This window comes from Zingiber officinale, chromosome 3B (assembly GCF_018446385.1).
Source record: "Zingiber officinale cultivar Zhangliang chromosome 3B, Zo_v1.1, whole genome shotgun sequence".
Classification (NCBI taxonomy): Eukaryota; Viridiplantae; Streptophyta; class Magnoliopsida; order Zingiberales; family Zingiberaceae; genus Zingiber; species Zingiber officinale.
In genome coordinates, this window is record NC_055991.1 from 125,502,926 (window position 1) to 125,510,266 (window position 7,341).

The 7,341-nt window shown below is 37.0% G+C and overlaps 2 long non-coding RNA genes across 2 annotated transcripts; both read left to right on the plus strand.

The window, feature by feature from the left end:
- The first annotated feature begins 1,381 nt into the window (after nt 1-1,381).
- LOC121967599 lies at nt 1,382-3,326 on the plus strand. Its single transcript, XR_006107808.1, has 4 exons — nt 1,382-1,782; nt 2,023-2,189; nt 2,267-2,339; nt 3,114-3,326. It is a non-coding gene; the product is annotated as an uncharacterized LOC121967599 (long non-coding RNA).
- A 103-nt stretch (nt 3,327-3,429) lies between these two features.
- LOC121967600 lies at nt 3,430-4,377 on the plus strand. The gene is made up of 3 exons (XR_006107809.1): nt 3,430-3,456; nt 3,554-3,603; nt 4,151-4,377. It is a non-coding gene; the product is annotated as an uncharacterized LOC121967600 (long non-coding RNA).
- Nucleotides 4,378-7,341: the final 2,964 nt, after the last annotated feature.

Consider the following 7,341-nt stretch of genomic DNA (forward strand, 5'->3'; position numbering starts at 1 on the left):
AATGGAGGGCTGACTAAGCGGGTAATGGCCGCGTCGAGCAGTTGGGCAGGTCCGAGCGGAGCCAGAGATAACCCAGCCATGGGCTTGGGTTTCCGACGCCAAGGCGGGAGGACTAAATGGCCGAGCGGGTGTCTGCCCGGCTGGGACCGAAGGGCCGAGCGGGTGGTCCGTTCGGCCAGGATAAGGGCGAGGATACAAAGGCTAGCTGAGCGGCCTATTCGTTCGGCTCGGGATATGGGATGTCAGCAAAGGCATGTCTGATGATTATGCCGTACACAATATTGCACGATAGAGGATCTCGCCGTCACATCATGGAGAGGTTGATACAGTAGCGGTATGGCCTTATGGATGCCCTTCTGACAAACCCATACCTGGGCATGGTCGAAAGCAGGTGATTGCTTTGATTGGCGCGCCCAGACTCCTTCAAGAGGTCTATATAAGGTCTCCATTTCTTCACCAGAGGTACGCTGGTTTCGAATCTCTGAAGCCACCTCTTTGTTATTCCTCGCCTGACTTGAGCGTCGGAGGGCCGTTGCCGGGACACCCCTCCCGGCTCGGTTTTGTTGCAGGTTCGCCGGAGCACTCGAGGATCCAGCAGGGAGCGCCACGTCCCCAGAGTCCTTTGACTTCTGGTTCGGACAGGATCAATATATATATATATAAATGAATTTATATCGGAAAATAATAACACAACAAATATAATCAAAGAGGAAAGTAAGATTATATGAATTTATAGAGATTACTATTTAAAGGAGGAAATATTGATTTTCCTTAAATCATTTTATTTCTTAACCCTAATCTCCATCTCCTTTCTCTCCCTCTCGTCTCCCTCGCCAGGCTGCCTTCCCCTTCGAGCACGCATCATGTCAGGTCAACATCTTATCGGCTGCCCGAGGGCCTCACCGCTGGCACATTGTTATATTTGATCCTTATGTCTAAGTATATAAGAACTTAAGAACACAAAAAGTTGAGCGGAAGAGGCAGCGGACGAGAAGGATGACACGGTAAGTGAGTCAATGGGCTCAGTAAATTCGAAGGATGAGAATCTGCCACTACAAGAAAATTGAAATTCTACAACACTTAAAAAAACAACTCTTATTTAAAAGAGTGTTATTTTTTTTACAACGCTTTTAATGAAAAGCGTTGTCTATCAATTTATTTTCTTACTAATAGACAATGTTTTTTTAAAAATCGTTATCTATTACTGATTTTTGTAGGTCAAAGATAATGCTTTTTGAAAAGTATTGTCTATTAGCATTTTTTAGTGTATATGACAATGATTTTTAAAAAGAGGTGCCTATTGTCAAATTCTCATCTAGATCTGGATGATATGAACTGTTGGATCAAGTAAAGAGTAGAAATAGTCTAGGTTTCACTTGGCATCCACCTATATCCCGAATACCTCCCGATCAAACCCCTCTCGTGTGTCTTCGATCTCCTCTTGAGCCACTCTCACACGAACCTCATCTCACGTCCTCTCCGTCCAACTCCTCATCTCACGCCCTCTCTATCCAACTCCTCTCCAATGAACTCTTCTCCAGTGAACTCCTCTTCATCCAACTTTTCTCCTCATCTCATACACTCTCCGTCTAACTCCTCTCCAGCAAACCCCTATAGCTTGCGAAGCAAGACGCCCTCCGTCGCTTTTAACTTCTTCAGGAGGACCCCTATAGCTTGCGAAGCAAGACGCCCTCCGTCGCTTTTAACTTCTTCAGGAGGACCCCTATAGCTTGCGAAGCAAGACGCCCTCCGCCGCTTTTAACTTCTTCAGGAGGTTACCAGGTAAAGAAGACATGCTTCTATAAGTTCTATTGGAAAAAGGATTTTATATATAAATATTTGTTTTTCCCTTGTCCCTCTTTCCCGGTGAAATAATCTTTTTGTCGTTGCGGGTTAATCTTCGCATGTGGTTGCGGTCCGATCGCACTATTATCACTTTGTTATCTTTTTTTAAAATTTATATTTCCTATTTCCATGATTCTACTAATGCATTCTCGTTCATCTCGTCTCTTTTTAAATAAGCGAACGTAGGAAGAGCGGAGAAGGACGAAGAAGAAGAGAACAAAGGAGGTAGATTCTTGGTTAATATGATGTAAGCCTCGGTGTTGACGAATCCCTCACTTTGCATGGAAGCCACATGCTCTTCTGTCGTCGCCTCTATCGTACCACTCCGTCCTCTCTACCTCAAGGTAATTATTTTTCCCTCATGTTTTATGGTTTGGATTGGCATCCCAAAAATTTAAGATTTGATTGGTTTTGTTTACAGGAATTGAGCTGAATTCCACATAGAAGGGGTTCCTCCTCTTGTCGGTCAATTTATAAACCTAGGAGGACAATCGGTGAGCTTTTCGAAGCCTTTAATCTTTGTTCTTGCCATTGATATGCATTTTTCTAGGTTCTATTGTATGGTCATCCCTTATAAAATAAAACTTTGGCTAACAAACCAAAAGTGTTTTAGGAGATCTAGATATCACTAGTAGCATAGTCTAAACTTCCATGGAGGGCTATATCCATGTATCCGACCCCAAATAGTTGGGAGTAAAAGGACTTTGATGATGATGATGATGATGATAGTATCAAAGTATTAGCATTTTGTAGTTTTGCTTAGGAGATATTCTACACCTACCATAATTCTATGATTCTATCCACCTGTTTATCATATTTTCCAAAATGAAAGGATGTTCTTTCTTTTGTTTAGTTGATTTCTATTAGCTATAGTGGTTAAATCAGTTGCTAATCCGGATCGATTAGTAGAGTTGCCCCTAACTACTAAAAATGTTGAGTTAGTATTGGATGAAGTGCGACATTCATCTTCCTCAGCTTTGTATCCTTTTGTTTTTTTTCTTAAAAAAAAAAACTATTTTCTTTGTTTGTTATATCTCATGTTCACTTCTAAAACACCACGACACAAATTATGCACAAATTTTATGACTGACAGTAAAGGGGTTTCCTTTGCACTGGAGGAACTCTCGACTGCTCATATCATGATTTTTTCTTCCACATTACCCATATTTTTAGAGTTCAGGCTAACAATGTTTTCACTACTAGACTCGGTACTACTTGCTTTGCCGCCAAAAATAACTACAAAAATTTTGTTGTTTGCTTCACCATAGGAATCTGTCTTAACAAGGTTTTTGAATGGCTCAGCCTCGCAGTAATGTGAGTTTCATTTTGCCATCATCCTTTATGATATTTGTTGGTATGTCTATTGATTTTCCATTTACATGTCTGCTTCTAACTTTCCGGATGGGTTGATGGAGTTGATAACACTTTTCGAAGGAAATGGGACCAAGAAGAGTTTCTTCAGAAAGCCCGAGAACGGGAAAGGCAAGACGTGATTCGCAATCACCATGGATAATACAGTCAAATACATTGAGTGCTTTTTTTAATAGTTGAATTCCTTATTTCAATTTCTTCTTTCTTTGGCACAGGAGGAGGATAGGTTTAAATCCAAAGGTTTGCTCTTGGAACATGCTGATGTTACTAGCTTCTTTTTTTTTTGCATGATAATTGTTTGGTCAATTACTTTTCCTTTTTTTTTTTTATATGCTAGACAAAGCTCCTCCAGTGTAAAGGAAACCCCTGAAGCACAGAGACTATGAGGTTGACCTTGATTCCCGCTTATGGAAAACTCATGTTTGGATTCTAACTTCTGAGAAGCTAGTGTTAAATGTATTGATAACTATCATATAATAAAGGATTCTAATCTGGACAAAGGTTCTTATGTCTTTATGTCTGTGTAAAAACTTTTCACTTATGAAAAAATTACTATATCCCTTAGAATTATTATGGAAAGTTTTTGGACAAATAAAGTCATACCACCAACTCTTTTTAATTGTAACTTAATAGTTCATATATTAATGATCACTTCTTTATCATCTTGTCATAATGGTTGGCAAAAATATGCACAATTGTTTAGTGCCTTCAAAGGATCTTGATTGATAAGATTATCCTTGTAAAATAAGAAATATATGATTATTTGTCGATCATTACTTAGTCTTTTTGTTTGTTTATTTCAAGCTGTTATGCCAATTTAATCAAGTCTTTTAGGATGTCTCAATTCCTACTGTAAAATTTATACTTTCAAAAACTGAAGGTTAATGTTCTATATATACTCTCAATTCTTATCATTTCAATTATTTTTTGCTAGAATTGGAAGGTCAATGTTGAATCAACTGAAGATGGATTGATTTCACATGCATGTTAATTCTCTTCAAATTTGGATGATGTCTGGTTAATGTTTGTGTTAATCAATGTATCTATCATTTTGGGAACTATCTTCGAATCTGATATGTCAATTATCTTCTAATCTTGTTTGAATCATTTGGACAGTAATATCATTATTTTGGGAACTATGTACCTAATTTTTGTATCTTTTATATATATATATACCTAATTTTTGTATCTTATATATATATATATATATATATATATATATATATATAGTGTACTTGGATTGATGTGTCATGATTTTGATGTCTTGTTGAAAGATTGTAACTTACCTTTCTTTTTGTTAAGTTATGGTTGATTTCATTTCTATAGCAAGGTCAAAGAAAAATAATGGTTTTGTAAATATAAAAACAACTCTTTTGTAAATAGAAAAACAAATATGATTTTTTATTTTTTTATTTTAAAAAGACAACGCTTTTAAATCATTGTAAAAGTGTTATCTGTACAAAAAATAACAACATATTTAAAGTGTTGTCTTTGCAAAAAAATGACAACGCTTTTAAAGCGGTGTCTTTGCTACAAACGACAACACTTTTAAAGCGTTGTCTTTGAGTGGACTTTTGACAACAATACTTTTAACAACGCTTTTTAACTACATAAACAATGCTTTTAAAGCGTTGTCTATAAGCTTTTTTCTTGTAGAGTGCAAAAGAGTACACCGGCGGACGAGAAGGATATGTGCGATGCTTCCGAGGGACGAGAAGCCGGAGTAGAAGACTGCTCTAGGAGAGAAGGTTAGAGTTGAGTTCGGGTGAGCTCAATTATGGATAGCCAAAGAATCACCTAAGTGACCGGAGTAGAAGACCGGGTAAGTCAACACTATGTTGACTTATCTAGGCACCTGGACCATATCCAGGTGCTCGAACTTCGGGCGCCCGGACTCCCTTGGGCAGCTCTTCAACCAAACACTGCTACGGGTGACGTTCAGGTCTACGTCAACAGCACTCCGGGCACTTGGATTGGTCTAGGCGCCTAGACAAGGATGGATTTTTATCATCACATCGTTGAGTAGCCATTGCGAGTAGATAAAGCGTACAACTAGAGATGCTCAGACTAGGTCTAGGTTCTCGGAGATGCTACATCAGTAAAACGGCTAGTTCAACCAATATGCTATAAATAAAACCCTAGTCTTTTTCATTTAGTAAAACACTTTTTGTAATTCGAATTTATTATTCTATTTTTTGTTGTTGTGCTTACAATACTTGTATGGTGCTTCTCCACCTCCGAGGATTTGCTCGTTGAAGGAGATCTTAGTGAGCTAACACTGCCTTAGACTAGCAATCTTTTTATTACCAACCAAGTAAATCTGATTATCTTGTATTTCTTTTTTTATAGATTTCATCTTTCATTTATTAAGTGTTTGTCTAACTTAAGTAGAAAGAGAGAGGAAGTATATACTTGTAATTTCAGGCAACTCACCCCCTCTTGTCGGTCGTACTAGGACCAATAATTGATATCAGAGCTCGAACGGCTCTAGAAGGACTAATAGCCTACTAAAGCAAGGAGATGATGGCCAAACCAAGCATTTACCCGCCAAAGTTCGAGGGAGAGTCCGCAAACTAGAAACGCCAAATAGAGGTATTTCTAAAAATTTATTTTGAAATTATTTTAATAATCAAATATGGTTTTATAGTTCCTTAGGATCAACAAGGAGAAAAAAAAGAAGAATACCTTTAGATGAAGAATGAGCAAAACAACTTCGTAGCAAATAGCAGAGCAGAATACCATCTACTAAGTATGTTACCGCCTCAAGAAGTCAACAACATCGAAAGCTACACCTTGGCCAAAGAACTCTGGGAAAAGTTCTTAGAGCTTCACGAAGGCACATAAGAAGCAAAGCTAGCAAGACGGAATATCCTTCAAAGTCAGTTGACAAACCTCCAAATGGAAAAAGGAGAGACGGTGGTTCAACTACACACAAAGATCAAAGAGCTAATCATCGAACTTACCAACCTAAGTGAATCAGTAACAAATCGAGACTTAGTTCATTATGCACTTAATGGTTTTCCTAGAACTTCATAGCGGACTTCAATAGTAAATGCCTACTCTATCTCAAAGGATCTAGAGGTGAGCACTTTAGAAGATTTATTCTCCACATTAGAATTACACGAGTCCTGATGTATAGGTACAAGAAAAGATAAAGAACCAAGTCAAAACTTAGCATTAAGAGCCAAGTCAGAACTTATCATTAAAAGCCAATAAAAAGGATGAACCGGAGTCAGATTCTTCACTCGATGAAGATGAAGTGGCTTTCATGATAAAAACTTTTTAAAATTTTTTAAGTCTAGTTTAACAAGTCACGGGCCAAGAAGTATCTTAGAAGCAAAAGGAAGATTAAATGCTACAATTATGATGAAAAAGGACACATCAAGGACAACTTCCCAAAACTGAAGGAGAAGGACAAAAATAGAAAACTAAGCTGAACGAAACACAAGAACTAAAGGCGACATGGGACGAATTATTGTCATTCGAATCATAGATTGAAGCCTACACCAAACTTGCACTTATGGCAAGTCACTAAGAAGACAATGAAACGTTATCAGTGATGAGCATTGACGAAGGGGGAGACACTTCAAAAGAAAACATCGACGAAGGGGGAGCGTCTACCAATGAAACTGGCTCAATAAGTAATGTACATTTTCTACCTCCCGATAAATTATATAAATTTGTTAAAATACTTTCTAAAAGTTCTTGTAAATTAGAAACAGAAAATAAAAAATTTAAAAAGAAAAATTTAGAATTAAGAGTAACCTTGGTAAAATCATGTTGATTAGAATATTTAGATAAATTAAAAGTTGAAAATAAAAAAATTAAAGGATCAGATAGAAAAATTTGAAAAAGGAGCATTTATGCACATATGTTCAAAATTTTAGGAAATATTAAGGATTAAATTGATATTTTAAATACCACAAGGGGCAAATTAGAAAAGTAACAAGAAAATTCCTGATTAATTCAGTAGATAGGAATCTATATTGGATTTCTAAATCATACTTAGCTTAAATCGTTACGTATGTTTTAATTTTAATTTGCCTTAATATATTTTTTTACATGCTTAAAACTGTCTTATAGTTAAATTTATCAAATAAATTGTTTTGTATCTCATCTGTTTGA